The sequence below is a fragment of the Medicago sativa genome, chromosome 7 (genome assembly GCF_051527215.1).
Source record: "Medicago sativa cultivar Bolivia chromosome 7, Bolivia_mono, whole genome shotgun sequence".
NCBI lineage: Eukaryota > Viridiplantae > Streptophyta > Magnoliopsida > Fabales > Fabaceae > Medicago > Medicago sativa.
Genome location: NC_140755.1, coordinates 27,591,440 through 27,608,299, shown reverse-complemented (window position 1 = coordinate 27,608,299; position 16,860 = coordinate 27,591,440). Strand labels below are relative to the sequence as shown.

Here is a 16,860-nt window from a genome sequence, read left to right as displayed (position 1 = left end):
AGATAGCTCATTTTATCAATATGCGTTGTTAGAAACTGGTTTATTATGAAATTTTTGTGTACAAGTACACTGTATTTCTATAAAACTTTCTTTTTTAAACGTTATCCAAAATTGGTATAAAATAGTGTTTCATATTAATAAGCACTCTTAAAAGCAAAAATATAAGCACTATAAAATATTCTGTTTTTTTTTCTTATTTTTTCCTCGAAAATGGATACTCAAACTGTGGGGGTTTTTTTTTTTTTATATTAAATCCTAAATAGTTTAAATATAATATTTAATAGTATACTATTACAAAGCAAATATATTTCTTTTTTGGCACATAATAATTTATACTTTTATTTATCCGATAATTAATCTAAATGGAATTTTTTAATCATTATAAAACGTGTGCAATTGTCCCGTGAGCATACCTCAGTTGGTAGAACAATGCATTATTATATGCAAGGGTTGGGGTTCAAACCCCGGACACCTCATTTATTCACCTAAGGTGAATTCTAGCCACTAGGCTATCTGACAAAAAATAAACTACGCAATTCTTATGGATATGAGAAGTTACAAATGTATGACCACTATCTCTGAGAAGTTAAAAATGATTGATTATTTGCAAGAAGTTACAATATAGTCATTAGAAACATCAAAATCTTCTTTACTGGCATGAAATATTCCTCAAACAAACTCTTTCTCCGCCTTCTAGATCATGATGCACTTCCACGAATGATAATTATCCTCAATTTAAAAACTTTGCCTTCACCAACTAATATAAAAAAAAGTTAATTGATATTGACATGAACAACTAATGTCTACTCCCTAGTTTTTCCCATATTTCGAAAACTTCCTTCACCTGAATACAAAAAATACACTCACTATAAATCAAACAATGCAGACTGCAACTGAAGTATGCATATGAAGTTCATGTGTTATGATCATCCATAGTATTAATGCTGTTGTGAAAAGTTATTCTCTTCAATTCTCACGAGGAGAGTTTCAAGGGTGTAGGCTCTGTTGCCCATATTCATCTTTACTTTATATGGAACCTCCTAATTTTCCTTCTCTGCCATTTTTCCCTCCGACATCAACTATTCAGAGGACCAGGTCCCCAAGTTGGAATTTTATAGGGCCTACCTTTTGTTATACTTGGCAACTATAATTTGCTTTATTGCAACTATAAGTGATTCTTAATGGGGGTTTCTCATGTAGTCAAAAGCACAATAGTTCGATATGTCTAAAGTATGTGGTGTAGTTCCTCGACCTAGATACCATTTAAGCCTTATAATATTCTCTACAACCCCATGAGGAGGACTCTGTTGTTGGCTGATTTGTCCTGTCCATTGGTTAGAGGGTGCTCAACGGACAAAAAATGTTGTTTGACCCCTAGGTCTTTAAGTAGTTATTTTGTTGTTTGCGAATTGGTTCATGTTGTCTGTGATAAATAACAGATTGCGGGATCATACAACAGGCCAAGATATTCTTCTTGAAGAACTTGATAACGTCATTCGGTGTGATCTTTTCTATGGGCTCGACTTTGATCCATTTTGTGCAATACTCGCCGTCAAAGATAAGTAACTTTATTTTGCCTGGAGCCCGGGGAAAAGGTCCTTATATGTCCATGGTCCCTTTTTAGAAGCATCATAGTGCTATCAAAGTGGTGAGCCTAGTCTAGGAGGGATAGGTCATGGTCAGGCAATAGTATCCCCCCTTTAGGACCTTCTTGGCCAAAGCCAAGCCCCCCAATTGTTATCCTGATAATATACCCTCATAGACTTTGGGGAGGATGCAACTTCCCTATTATCGAAGCATTTAAGGAGGGGAATGGAGAATCCTCCGTTGTATAACTTGTCTTCTATTACCAAGTTCCTGCTGTTGTATTTTTATACTATTTGTTATATTTCAAAAGTTATAATTTTCATACTTTGTTTCATATTGATATGACCACAAATTAATTATGGCTTACTTGGTCAATGAGTGAGTTAATTGCAAACATCTATATGCCTATATTATTCCATTCCATCAGTTTTGTAAAATGGTTTTAATTTGTAACTTATTTGTATTAATTTGCCAACGGAATAGTATTAATGGACAACGTCTCCTTCTGGCATATATTGAAGGCATATATAGAAAAGCTCTTAACTACTCTTTGCTGATCAGTATTGAAACAAAATAAGAGTTCTCCCTCACGTGTTTTCCATCGAAAAAAAATTATCCTCACTTTCATGCTTTTAGACATATACATTACCAATACAAAATCAATTTTCATCAAGCTAATACACATCTTGGGTTTCATCTTCCTGATTAAATTATATTCTTGCTAGTTCTGTATCCTTGATTACCATCAAGAAGAGTCTGTTAAATCCTGGGGGGTTAGCGTATTATACGCGGAAAATCCTTGAGGACAGCGCGATCAGCGTGTCTCAGACTTTCTCACCAATTTTGTTTTGCAGGTATTTGTAGCAGTTTTTACAACAATCTCAAGGATTTTCCTTCTTTCATGGCTGCTCGAAAAAAATATGGTGCAAAACAAAGCTGCAATGAAAAGGTACGATAACAAAGAGTGATGACATTCTGTCATTACGTAATATTAGGGACTTATTGTGACATTTTGATAGAGTTCTTATGCAATTTCTACTGTTCTGGAGTGCAAAAAGCTTAAATGTTGAAGTCTGTTCGAAGGAAATCGCGCCACGCCAATTTCAAGCCGTGCTGCGATTTTTGAAGCAAAAATACACACTTCCTGTAAAGAGGAAATCGCGGCACGCCAATTAACAAGGCGCGGCGCGATTTTGATGGGTCAGGCCCATGACTTCTATAAATACTGCACTCAAACTGAAGAACAAGGGTTACGATTTTGGAGAGCAAAGTGCGATTTTGAGACATCGGAGACGGCTAAAAGGGCGATTTCTTCAACCTTTTACCAATTCATGTATGTTTTAATTATTTCATTGATTATGCTATTTGTAAACTCGATTATGAGTAGCTAAATCTCTTAGAGATTAGATCCGAGATGAATCTTTGTAACCCTAATTGACACATGTTGCTGTGAAACTCTATTTTGTTTATGAATTCAATTCTAGTTTATTCAATTCAATTGTTCTTAATGCTTTTTATATCTTGATCACATATAACTTGATTTTGTGAGAACGAATGACCACTGACCATGGCTTTCGACTTAGACCTAATTGAATTGTTCTAATAAACAGGGTTAGTCTAGGAATAGATAATCGTTTGTTAGTGATAATAGGTTAACGTTCGGTAAAACCTTCAAGAATTATTAGACCACCTAAGGAATTAGGGGCTGTAGTTTAAGAAGAGGGTCCTAACTCAAGGGATTGATTAGGGCTAATTTGTTAATCATCGTAAACTAGAAGAGGGTTCATAACAAATAGGTGCAGTAGACCAATTAGGGGAACTTAGAGGATTCGACGGATCTGATCTCATCTTTCTCTCATATTTTCTTAATCAAATCTTTATTCTCTTTTATTTGATTTCATAAAATCAAACCAAATCTTCTGCCTAGTGGCAAACTAAAAATAAACTTTACACATCCTAATTATATAACGAAATTGAATTATTGAAGTTAAAAACAGTCCTCGTGGGATCGATATTTTTACTACTTCGATAGTATTTGGTGCACTTGCCAGAGATCTATCAAGTTTTTGGCGCCGTTGCCGGGGACTGTTGAATTATTTCAACAAGGCAATTACGTTATAATTTAGGGTTTTTGCAATTTACTTTTCTGTTTTTTTTTTATTTTTATTTTTCTGTTTTCATATTCACTTGATTATTTTGCGTTGTGCAGTGCTACTAAGGTATTTTGCTGTTTATGCGAGGTAAACAGAGCTCAGACGACTTAGAGTACGATCCAGAAATTGAAAGGACTGCTAGAGCACTTCGGAAAGCTGTCCGATCGCAAAGGTTAGCTCAGTCCGTTCCACCGGGTGTTCGAGAACAAATACCGGAACAACTCTCAAGTGAATCTGAAACAGTCTCTTCTCCTAAATCTGCAACTATGGAAGGAGAAGGAGTTGTACCACCGAGACCTAAGCTAGGAGACTACGGGTTAGCCACTCATCGCGGTCAACTGACCCACACTTTTCAACCAGCTAACCCCGTAGCCTTCGACATCAAGACAACTGTCCTCAACGGTTTGAGGGACAAGCAATTCGATGGGACTGAAGCTATGAGTCCTCATGAACACTTGAGCCGCTTTGCTGAAACCTGCGAGTTTTGTGTGCAACTGCCACCGTGACTGAAGCACAAAAGAAGCTAAGGCTATTTCCTTTCACCTTGACGGGAAGAGCAAAAGATTGGTTGCTAACAATACCGAACGGGACTGTCCAAACATGGGAAGAGTTAGAGCTGAAGTTCTTGGAGAAATACTTCCCTATGTCTAAGTATTGGGACAAGAAGATGGAGATCTCTAACTTCAAGCAAGGAGAAGGTGAATCATTGTATGATGCTTGGGAGCGATTCAATTTGCTTCTCAAGAGATGCCCTAATCATGAGTTCACCGAGAAGCAATACCTCCAAATCTTCACTGAGGGGGTAACACCAAACACTCGAATGTTCTTAGATGCTTCCGCGGGAGGTAGTCTCAAGAGCAAAACTGATCATGAAGTTCAAGCTCTAATTGAAAACATGGCTGGCAATGAGTATCGTGATCAAGCTAAAAAGAAAGAAAGAGGAGTGTTTGGGGTGAGTGAACAAACTGCTATCCTTGCTAACCAAGCAGCTATGAATAAACAAATCGAAGCTCTAACTAAGGAGTTTCAAGGCTTCACTTTGGCTCAAAAGCAACAACAAGTGGCTGCAATCAAATGTGACTTATGTGGTGAAGAACATCCCAACGGTGAATGTGTTCCGGAAGGATCAAATGAAGAAGCTAACTTCATGGGAGGTTATCAAAGGCAGAATCAATACTACAATTCAGGCATCAACAAGCATCCCAATCTAAGCTACTCAAATAACAATGCTTTGAACTCTCAGATGCTCACTCCTCCTCAACAACAACAAAGGAAGCCATCAGCTCTTGAGGAAACTATGATGAACTTCATGAAGATGACTCAAGGCAACTTTGAAGAGATGAAGAAGAGTCAAGAAGCTGAAAGAAAGAACAATGAAGCTTCTAGGAAGATGCTTGAAACTCAACTGGGGCAATTGGCTAAGCAGTTGGCTGAACAAAACAAAGGCGGATTCTCAGGTAACACTAAAGATAACCCTAAGAATGAGTCTTGTAATGCTATTGAATTGAGGAGCAAAAAGGTTTTGACACCTTTAGTTCCAAAAGCTCCAAAGAAAGTTGATGAAGTAGTTGAGGTAGAGGAGAATGATGTAGTTGAAAAAAATGATGAGGGTGTAGTTGAAAAGGAAAAAAATGATGAGGGTGTAGTTGAAAACGAAAGGAAGAAAAAAATAGAGGGAGAAAAAAGTGAGAAGTTAATTGATGAAGATTCAATCTTGAGGAAGTCGAAGAGTCAAATTTTGAAAGATGGAGATAAACCACAAATTGTTCCATCATATGTGAAGCTTCCATACCCTCACCTTTCGAAGAAGAAAGAAAAGGATGAAGGCCAATTCAAGAAGTTCATGCAACTTTTCTCACAACTTCAGGTGAATATTCCTTTCGGTGAAGCCCTTGATCAAATGCCGTTATATGCTAAGTTCATGAAAGACTTGTTGACTAAACGAAGGAAGCCTAAGGATGATGAGAACATTGCACTTTCTGAGAATTGTAGTGCTATTCTTCAAAAGAAGCTACCACCTAAGCTGAAGGATCCTGGTGCTTTTACTATCCCTTGTTCAATTGGACCGGTAGACATTGGTAGAGCTTTATGTGATTTGGGAGCAAGTATAAATCTGATGCCACTCTCAATGATGAAGAAGCTTAAGTGTGGGGAACCAAAACCAACAAGAATGACCATTACTTTAGCTGATCGGTCGATCTCTTATCCCTTCGGTATACTTGAAGATGTACTAGTCAAGGTTAATGACTTGGTGTTTCCAGCGGATTTTGTGATCTTAGATATGGCTGAAGATGAGGATATGCCACTCATTCTAGGAAGACCTTTCCTTGCAACTGGCCGTGCTTTGATTGACATTGAGAAAGGAGAGCTAATGTTGAGATTTCATAAGGAGCAAGTAGTGTTTAATATATTTGAGGCCATGAAGCACAAAGATGAAAATCCCAAGTGTTACCGGATTGACATTGTTGAAGAAATAGTTAAAGATGACTCTTGTGAACATCAACCAACACACCCTCTTGAACGTGCAATTGTGAAATCTATAGCAAAAGGTGAAGATGATGAAGATCTTGAAGTAAGTGATTGTGTGAAGCAACTAGCAGCAAGCAAGCAAGAGTTGGGTCCGGTAAAAATAGAAGAATTAAGGGGTAAGCACTCTATGGATGCTCCTATTTTGAGTGGAGAAGGAGAGAAAAATCCAGAATTAAAAGAACTCCCTTCTCACTTGAAATATGTTTTTCTCACTAAGGATGCCTCTAAACCAGTAATCATCAGCAATACCTTGACACCTTTGGAAGAAGAAAAATTAATGAGGGTGTTAAGAGACAATCAAGGAGCTTTGGGGTGGAACATTTCTGATTTGAAGGGTATTAGTCCAGCTTATTGCATGCATAAAATACACATAGAGGCTGAATACAAACCGGTAGTTCAACCTCAAAGGAGACTTAACCCAACAATGAAGGAAGTGGTGAAGAAAGAGGTGCTGAAGTTACTAGATGCAGGTATGATCTACCCTATCTCAGATAGCTCATGGGTGAGTCCAGTTCATGTGGTACCCAAGAAAGGAGGAATGACGGTGGTAGCAAATGAAAAAAATGAATTGATACTTACCCGCACCGTCACTGGTTGGAGAATGTGTATAGACTACCGGAGGTTGAATACCGCAACAAGAAAGGACCACTTTCCATTACCATTCATGGATCAAATGATTGAGAGATTAGCTGGCCAAGCCTTTTATTGCTTCTTGGATGGGTATTCGGGGTATAATCAAATTGCAGTGGCTCCGGAAGATCAAGAAAAGACTGCCTTCACTTGTCCATTTGGAGTGTTTGCTTATCGAAGGATGCCCTTTGGGCTGTGTAATGCGCCGACAACCTTTCAAAGGTGCATGCTTTCCATCTTCTCTGATATGATAGAGAAGAACATTGAGGTATTTATGGACGACTTTTCTGTTTTTGGTAAGTCTTTTGATCAATGCTTGTTCCATTTAAATGCTGTACTTAAAAGATGCACCGAAACTAACCTTGTTTTGAATTGGGAAAAATGTCATTTTATGGTAACTGAAGGTATAGTTTTGGGGCATAAAATAAGTGCTAAAGGCATTGAGGTAGACCAAGCCAAGATAGAGGTTATAGAGAAACTTCCTCCACCCATCAATGTTAAAGGAGTGAGGAGTTTCTTGGGGCATGCCGGTTTCTATCGGCGGTTCATAAAAGACTTTTCTAAAATTTCCAAACCCCTCTGTAACCTTTTAGTCAAAGAAAATGAGTTTAATTTTGATTCTGAATGTCTAAATGCTTTTTCTTTGATTAAAAACAAGTTGGTGACTGCACCAATAATCATTGCACCCGATTGGAATTTACCTTTTGAACTTATGTGTGATGCAAGTGATTATGCTGTTGGTGCAGTCCTAGGCCAACGCAAGAACAAATTTTTTCATGCAATTTACTATGCAAGCAAGGTTTTAAATGAAAATCAAGTTAACTATTCCACAACTGAAAAGGAGTTGCTTGCGGTAATCTTTGCATTGGAAAAATTTCGTTCTTATCTAATAGGCTCCAAAGTCATTGTTTTTACAGATCATGCAGCTCTCAAATATCTCTTAACTAAAGGGGATTCAAAGCCTCGACTGTTGAGGTGGATCCTATTATTGCAAGAATTTGATCTTGAAATTCGTGACAAGAAGGGAGTCGAGAACGTGGTAGCTGACCACCTCTCAAGGCTGGAGAATGATGAGGTAACAAAGAAGGAGAAGGCCATCAAGGCCGAGTTCCCTGATGAACAGCTGTTTGCTATTGGAGAAAGACCTTGGTTTGCTGACATGGCAAACTTTAAGGCCGGCAACATAGTTCCTGATGATCTGACCTACCCTCAGAGGAAAAAGTTCTTCAAAGATGCAAACCACTACTTGTGGGATGACCCATATCTGTTTAAGGTAGGTACTGACGGTTTGATTAGACGTTGTGTTGCAGGTGAGGAAGCACATAGTATCATGTGGCACTGCCATAGCTCAGCTTATGGAGGCCACCACAGTGGAGAAAGAACAGCTGCAAAAATTTTGCAAAGTGGATTCTGGTGGCCCACCCTTTTCAAAGATTGCCACGACTTTGTCACAAGATGTGACAGATGCCAAAGGACAGGTAACATATCAAAGAGGAATGAAATGCCCCTAAAAGGAATCATTGAAGTTGAACCATTTGATTGTTGGGGTATTGATTTTATGGGACCATTCCCTTCCTTTTACTCTTATCTCCATATTCTAGTCTGTGTTGATTATGTCACAAAGTGGGTTGAAGCGATACCATGTGTTGCTAATGATGCCAAAACGGTTGTCAACTTCCTTCAAAAGAATATTTTCACTAGGTTTGGAACCCCTAGAGTATTGATCAGTGATGGGGGGAAGCATTTTTGCAATAATTTTCTTGAAAATGTGCTCAAAAAGTATAACATTAAGCACAAAGTTGCAACTCCCTATCACCCACAAACTAGTGGTCAAGCAGAGGTTTCAAACCGACAGCTGAAACAGATTCTGGAGAAGACAGTTGCGTCAAATAGGAAAGATTGGTCTAGGAAATTAGATGACGCACTGTGGGCATATAGGACAGCCTTTAAGACCCATCTTGGGTTCTCACCCTATCAGTTAGTATATGGGAAGGCATGTCATCTTCCAGTCGAGCTAGAACATAAAGCTTATTGGGCCATTAAGGCCTTAAATTTTGATCAAGTAGCCGCTGGTAAGAAAAGAATTTTGAAACTTAATGAACTTGAGGAGATGAGGCTTAGAGCGTATGAAAATGCGCTCATCTATAAAGCCAGGACAAAAAGGTATCATGACAAAAACTTAGTGCCTAGGGATATTAACTGTGGACAGCTAGTTTTGTTGTATAACTCTAGGTTGAAGCTGTTTCCTGGGAAGCTCAAATCAAAATGGTCTGGACCATTCTTGGTCAAAAGTGTGTCACCATATGGAGCTGTTGAACTAGTGACACCTGAAGGAGATCGAAGTTTCAAAGTAAATGGACAAAGAGTTAAACCATACCTAGGTGGTGACCTACCAAAAGGAAGGGTGGCACTCATTCTGAAGGACCTCTGAGAATCCTTAGCAGTCAAGCTAGTGACGATAAAGAAGCGCTGGGTGGGAGGCAACCCACTACATGTTATTTTCAGTAATTTTTCTTTTGGTGTATTTTCTTTTTATTTTCTTTTTAATGTCGAAGTCCATTGAACTTATTTCCCTATTGTAATTTCTCCTGCACTTGTTTATTATTAATGAATTTGTTTTGTTTCATGTGACCTATTCCAGTTTAGTAACAGTTGTTTGATGAAACGGTGTTCCAAAAGTTCTAAAGGAGGGGTGACTTGATTCAAAGGCGAAGTGTACGGCGTTGCTAGGTAGTCACATACTCCCAGAAATCTCAGCCATAAGGTTCATTGCCAAATCTTGTTTTTCAATTTACTTATATTTAGATTAGTTTTCCATGCAACTACATTTCTAGAACTTGCATTGTTTCTCTATTATTGATTGGTCTTTGTCAATTACACACTGAGGCAAAAATGCTTGGTCCTGTGAGCCTTTTTGAAGCCTACCCTGTTTTAATTTGTTAAATTTATCCTTTCTTAACCAATTGTGAGCCGGTAGGATTAGAACTTTTTGTTCGGTGACAAACTACATTACAAGCCTAGAGACTTTAGGACTTGTCCCTTAATGAATTTCTGAGTTAAGGCATTGTAGAATGTTGCTAAAGATTAAGTTTGGGGTTGCTATTGGAATTTGCAACCAACTAAGTTTGGGGTGGGGGTACTAGAGAATTAGAGAACAAAAATGAAATTGACATGCAAAATACACACAAAAATGGTGTATCAAAAAAAAAACAAGAAGAAATTGAATGATGAAAAAGGGACAAAACATCTAAAATCCGAGTAACTTCAAACTCGAGTGTCCCTAAATGTTAAAAATGTTCTCTAGTACCTTTGCAGTGATTGTATTTCCACAAGGTGAATGAATGAAGGAATGAATTTTGTGCTTTAACTTCCGTAGGAATGCCTAACTCAAATTTTTTTTGTAGCCTACTTATCCAAATATATCCCACCTTTCACCTAAGCCCCGTTATAACCCTAAAGACCTCAAAAGTGTGTAATGATATTGACTTTGATTGGTATTTAGAAACTTTTCAAGCGTATGGTAATATGTAGACCTGCATGTCGACTGGTAGAACCCTGTTTCAATTTGATGCGAGGAGTTGTGAATTGGTGGATGCGAACAAGTCAAACTAGCTCATCTTTAGCTAGAAGGAGAATGAACTTTTGGGTACTATCGTTTTGTCAGGTAACTGTTATTTTACTGTCGTTTGTCACTGTTGCAAGCAAATTCCTTGAGGACAAGGAATGGTTTAAGTTTGGGGTTGTGATGACATTCTGTCATTACGTAATATTAGGGACTTATTGTGACATTTTGATAGAGTTCTTATGCAATTTCTACTGTTCTGGAGTGCAAAAAGCTTAAATGTTGAAGTCTGTTCGAAGGAAATCGCGCCACGCCAATTTCAAGCCGTGCTGCGATTTTTGAAGCAAAAATACACACTTCCTGTAAAGAGGAAATCGCGGCACGCCAATTAACAAGGCGCGGCGCGATTTTGATGGGTCAGGCCCATGACTTCTATAAATACTGCACTCAAACTGAAGAACAAGGGTTACGATTTTGGAGAGCAAAGTGCGATTTTGAGACATCGGAGACGGCTAAAAGGGCAATTTCTTCAACCTTTTACCAATTCATGTATGTTTTAATTATTTCATTGATTATGCTATTTGTAAACTCGATTATGAGTAGCTAAATCTCTTAGAGATTAGATCCGAGATGAATCTTTGTAACCCTAATTGACACATGTTGCTGTGAAACTCTATTTTGTTTATGAATTCAATTCTAGTTTATTCAATTCAATTGTTCTTAATGCTTTTTATATCTTGATCACATATAACTTGATTTTGTGAGAACGAATGACCACTGACCATGGCTTTCGACTTAGACCTAATTGAATTGTTCTAATAAACAGGGTTAGTCTAGGAATAGATAATCGTTTGTTAGTGATAATAGGTTAACGTTCGGTAAAACCTTCAAGAATTATTAGACCACCTAAGGAATTAGGGGCTGTAGTTTAAGAAGAGGGTCCTAACTCAAGGGATTGATTAGGGCTAATTTGTTAATCATCGTAAACTAGAAGAGGGTTCATAACAAATAGGTGTAGTAGACCAATTAGGGGAACTTAGAGGATTCGACGGATCTGATCTCATCTTTCTCTCATATTTTCTTAATCAAATCTTTATTCTCTTTTATTTGATTTCATAAAATCAAACCAAATCTTCTGCCTAGTGGCAAACTAAAAATAAACTTTACACATCCTAATTATATAACGAAATTGAATTATTGAAGTTAAAAACAGTCCTCGTGGGATCGATATTTTTACTACTTCGATAGTATTTGGTGCACTTGCCAGAGATCTATCAAAGAGTCTGATCAAAATAACCATAAAATAAATTTTTTCAATGGTGTTGTTAACGCCAATTTTAAAAGAAGTGGTATGTCTTGCGTTAGTGGAAAGTCAAGTCTTGAAATGAGAAATGACTATCCTCCGAAAGCTAAAGTCAATTTGGCTGAAGCTAAAGGAGATGATATAATTGTTGCGGTCATTTCTCATGTCAAAATTATGACCAATGTGAGTAAATGGATTGTAGACTCTGGAACTACTAGGCATATATGTGTAAGCAGAGGTGCTTTCACCTCCTACACTATTGCAGAGGATGATGAAAAAATTGTTTATCTCAATGATTCAAAAACTACAATAGTTTCAGGAAAAGGAAAAGTTCTTTTAAAACTCACATCGGGAAAGACTTTGGCTCTCACTAACGTACTTCATGTACCTAGTATAAGTACAAATTTAATTTCAGTGCCCTTGTTGGTAAAGAATGGGGTTAATGTGTCATTTGAATCTGACAAGATTGTAATGACAAAGAAAAATAAATTTGTGGGAAAAGGCTATTTTGATCAAGGACTCTTTGTACTTAATATTTCTGAAATTATGAATTATAAAGTTTCTTCTTTTGCTTACTTGATTGATTCATATGATATATGGCATGCTAGATTAGGACATGTTAATTCTTCTTATGTTAATAAATTGCAAAGTCTTGGCATGATTACTTTAAATGATATGCAATCTGGTAAATGTGATATTTGTTTAGAATCAAAATTGACTAAAAAGAAATGTATGTCTGTGCAACGTGAATCTGATCTTCTTAGTTTAATTCATACTGATTTAGGAGATTTAAAGAAAACTATGTCTAGAGGAGGTAATAAATATTATATAACTTTTATAGATGATTTTTCTCGATACACCAAAGTTTATTTATTGAAACATAAAGATGAAGCGTTTGATAAGTTTCTTTTATACAAAGCTGAGGTAGAAATCAATTGAGTAGAAAAAGCAAAAGGATTTTCTCAAAAACAAAATATTGATTACTTTGATACGTTTGCTCCTGTGACTAGAATTTCATCAATTCGTGTTTTAATAGCTCTTGCTTCTATTTATAAACTTGTTATTCATCAAATGGATGTAAAAACAGCATTTTTGAATGGTGATTTAGAGGAAGAAATTTATATGTCACAACCCGAAGGATGTGTAGTTTCTGGTCAAGAAAATAAAGTTTGTAAACTTCTTAAATCATTATATGGTTTGAAACAAGCACCAAAACAATGGCATGAAAAGTTTAATCAAGTTTTGATTAGTGATGGATTTTCATCAATTGAAGTTGATAAATGTGTTTACACTAAATGTGTGAACAATGAATGTGTGATTATAAGTTTATATGTTGATGACATGCTCATTTTTGGTTCTTGTATTGATATTGTGATTAGAACCAAGTCTTTTCTTGCTTCTAAATTTGATATGAAAGACATGGGTGAAGCAAGTGTAATTTTGGGAGTTAAAATCATAAGGAAGGATGATAGTATAATACTATCTCAAGAACATTATGTTGAGAAACTTCTAAGAAAGTTTGGTCATTATGACTCTAAGTCAGTGAGTACCCCTTATGATTCTAACTCTCATTTAAAGAAAAATAAAGGTGATCCTGTTGATCAAACTCAATATGCCCAAATTATTGGGAGCTTACTGCATTTGATGAATTTTTCTCGTCCTGATATTGCATATGCAGTAGGTAGATTGAGTAGATATACACATAATCCTAATCAGGATCACTGGGAGGCACTTGCTAGAGTAATGAAATATTTAAGAGGTACCATGAATTATGGTATTGAGTATAGTGGATTCCCCGCTGTGTTAGAAGGATACAGTGATGCTAACTGGATCTCTGATTCAGATGAGACAAAATCTACTAGTGGTTATGTATTTACACTTGGTGGAGGTGCAGTTATGTGGAGATCATCCAAACAATCCATAATTGCTAGATCAACTATGGAATCAGAGTTCATAGCTTTAGAATTGGCTGGTAGTGAGGCTGAGTGGTTAAGAAATCTCTTAGCTAATATTCCTTTAGGAATAAAACCAACTCCATCAGTGTCAATGCATTGTGATTGTAAATCGGCAATAGCCGTGGCAAAGAACAAATCGTTCAATGGTAAGAATAGACATATTCAATTGAGACATAATGTGGTAAAACAGCTGTTAAAAGATGGAACAATATCGATCGATTATGTGAGGTCAGAAGTGAACTTAGCGGACCCTTTGACAAAACCCCTGGGGAGGAAAATAATTTGTGACACATTGAGGGGAATGGGACTTAAAGCCACTTGAAATTAATAAGTGATGGGAACCCAACCTTTGTGATTGGAGATCCCATGAATAAGGTTCATATGGGTAAGAACAAGTCACTTATTAGTTCTGCTAGCACCAAAAATTAGATAATTAATTTTTGTTTACGTCCCTTTCCTATGGTGTGAGTGAGAAGTGCTAGACACTGCATTATTGAGAGGATAAGCATTTGTAGCTTTTAATGAATTTCATATCCCTTATGGGTGGTGTATGATTTGTAGCATACACTTGATGAAATCACCTATGTGAGTGTCAAGTGGGGCTGCTTGTATGAGATCTTGGCGAAATCTCTGGAGCACTCATGAAATAACCAGGCACGCGCACGGCCTATTAGCGCACCACCGCGTTAACGGCAAGAATTGTGGGGGTGTGATGCGAGTGGTAGACCGCTAACATACATAAGTGTCTTTGGTTCATATAGCTTGCTACACCAATTTCACTGTGTGTTAAGTACTATCATTCTAGCACTGGTTCATATAGCTTGCTACACCAGTTTGATGCATTACATCCAAGATGTAAACCCAAAAAGTGTTTTCTAAACTAATTTTTGAACTTTTGAAATATGTGGGGGATTGTTGTATTTTTATACTATTTGTTATATTTCAAAAGTTATAATTTTCATACTTTGTTTCATATTGATATGACCACAAATTAATTATGGCTTACTTGGTCAATGGAATAGTATTAATGGACAACGTCTCCTTCTGGCATATATTGAAGGCATATATAGAAAAGCTCTAAACTACTCTTTGCTGATCAGTATTGAAACAAAATAAGAGTTCTCCCTCACGTGTTTTCCATCGAAAAAAAATTATCCTCACTTTCATGCTTTTAGACATATACATTACCAATACAAAATCAATTTTCATCAAGCTAATACACATCTTGGGTTTCATCTTCCTGATTAAATTATATTCTTGCTAGTTCTGTATCCTTGATTACCATCAAGAAGAGTCTGTTAAATCCTGGGGGTTAGCGTATTATACGCGGAAAATCCTTGAGGACAGCGCGATCAGCGTGTCTCAGACTTTCTCACCAATTTTGTTTTGCAGGTATTTGTAGCAGTTTTTACAACACCTGCAAGCTTTCTTCTTTATGGATGTCATATTGATTTGATCTTACGGTAGTATTGTGTTTGATGTATTCAACGATGGGGGTCATCCATGTCCATTCTACATCCCCATCAATTATCCCAAATGTGGAAACCAGTATGGAGTAGCTGGGGTGTCGAGAGTTTCTTGTATGAAAGAGTGAATGATCCCGGAGGTTCTGGTGTTAGCTAGTTAGCTGACTTGGCATCGCCTTTTATCTGCTAGATGATGAGGTGAATCAGTTTGGAGTTTGACTTCTTGCGCCTCCATATTTGATGCAATTGAAGTGAATCCTCTACCACGAGATCCTCGTCGCTTTCGAGGAATAGCCCTGCTCTGCTTCCCCTGTTGTTGAATGAGCCATCAGTGAAGACTGTCCATTTTGTGCATGGTTCGACCATGGAATGAGTGGGATGTTATAGGAAGTTGGCGAAGGTATGTGCCTTTATATACTCAAGAAAATTTGAGGTAAAGGTTAGACAAATAAGATTAGAATGTCTTAGATATTAAGAAGTTGTTTTATCAAGGACTAAAATATTCTGAATAAAGTATAGTTAAATATTTAAGCAGTTTACTAAGGACCCGATTGTTTTGTATAATAGTTATATCGTTAATTTAGAAGTTAAATGATAAAACAATATTAATGATCAATTAAGGGTAAAATTCCTAGATATTAAGTAGCTGTTTTATCAAGGACCAAAGTGTTCTGGATAATAGTTATATGGTTAATTTAGAGCAAGAATGATAAAACAATATTAATGATTGGCTAAATTACATTTTTGGTCCCTTAACTATTTTGCTAGTATCGCTTTGGTCCCTTAATTAAAATTTGATTTATTTTGGTATCTTAACTTTCTCTCTGTTACACATTTTGGTCCTTTACGTTAGTTTTAATTCAAAAACGTTAGGGTTTTTTCATCTTCTTCCCCTCTTCTTCATCTTCATATCATCTCCATCAACCTTCCACAACCAAAATCCCAGAAAAATTTCAGAATAAACTGAAGAAACTCTAACATTTTTGAATTAAAACTAACGGAAAGGACCAAAATGTGTAACAGATAGAAATTTAAGATACCAAAATAAATCAAATTTTAATCAAGGGACCAAAACGATACTAGCAAAATAGTTAAGGGGTCAAAAATCCAATTTAGCCATAATGATTAATTAAGGACCAAAATATTCTACATAAATATAAATATTAACCTGTTATATTGAATTAGGACTAGAATATTCTAGATATGTTATTAATAGAATTTATGATAGTGATAGTGTGGGAATAGTGTTTAAAGGAAATAATAAAATGATAAGGGTAAGAAGATCACACAAGAAATTTATCATGGTTCACTCAAAGCAGGCTACTTCCAGTCCTCACACTTCGTGTGAGATTTTCCCTTATAGTATCGACCTATCATAAACTTCTGAGCAACACTATATTTTATTGATAACACAAGATCAGTCTATTACAGTTTGTATTATCAACCTCGTCATGATTTGGCAATTCATTGCTTTCGCATAAGAAAGGTTGATACAATTCTATCAGAAAATGTTGTAACGAATGGACTTGAGAAGTAAATAGAATTGTGTATGATAAAATGATTTTGGATCAAGGATGTTTCTCAACTCATGCATGAGATTCTAATGAACAACTTCAAATGAGTATATTCCAAAGTTGGAGTGAGAGAGCTTGGAGTTTGTTGTTTGTGAAGAGTT

The 16,860-nt window shown here is 36.6% G+C and overlaps 1 long non-coding RNA gene and 1 other non-coding gene across 2 annotated transcripts; one reads left to right on the top strand and one right to left on the bottom strand.

The window, feature by feature from the left end:
- Window positions 1–609: 609 nt before the first annotated feature.
- LOC146905304 (uncharacterized) lies at window positions 610–15,941 on the top strand. The gene is made up of 2 exons (XR_015017743.1): window positions 610–2,536; window positions 15,112–15,941. It is a non-coding gene; the product is annotated as an uncharacterized LOC146905304 (long non-coding RNA).
- Window positions 4,399–4,505, bottom strand: LOC146905305 (small nucleolar RNA R71). Its single transcript, XR_015020931.1, has one exon. It is a non-coding gene; the product is annotated as a small nucleolar RNA R71 (small nucleolar RNA).
- Window positions 15,942–16,860: the final 919 nt, after the last annotated feature.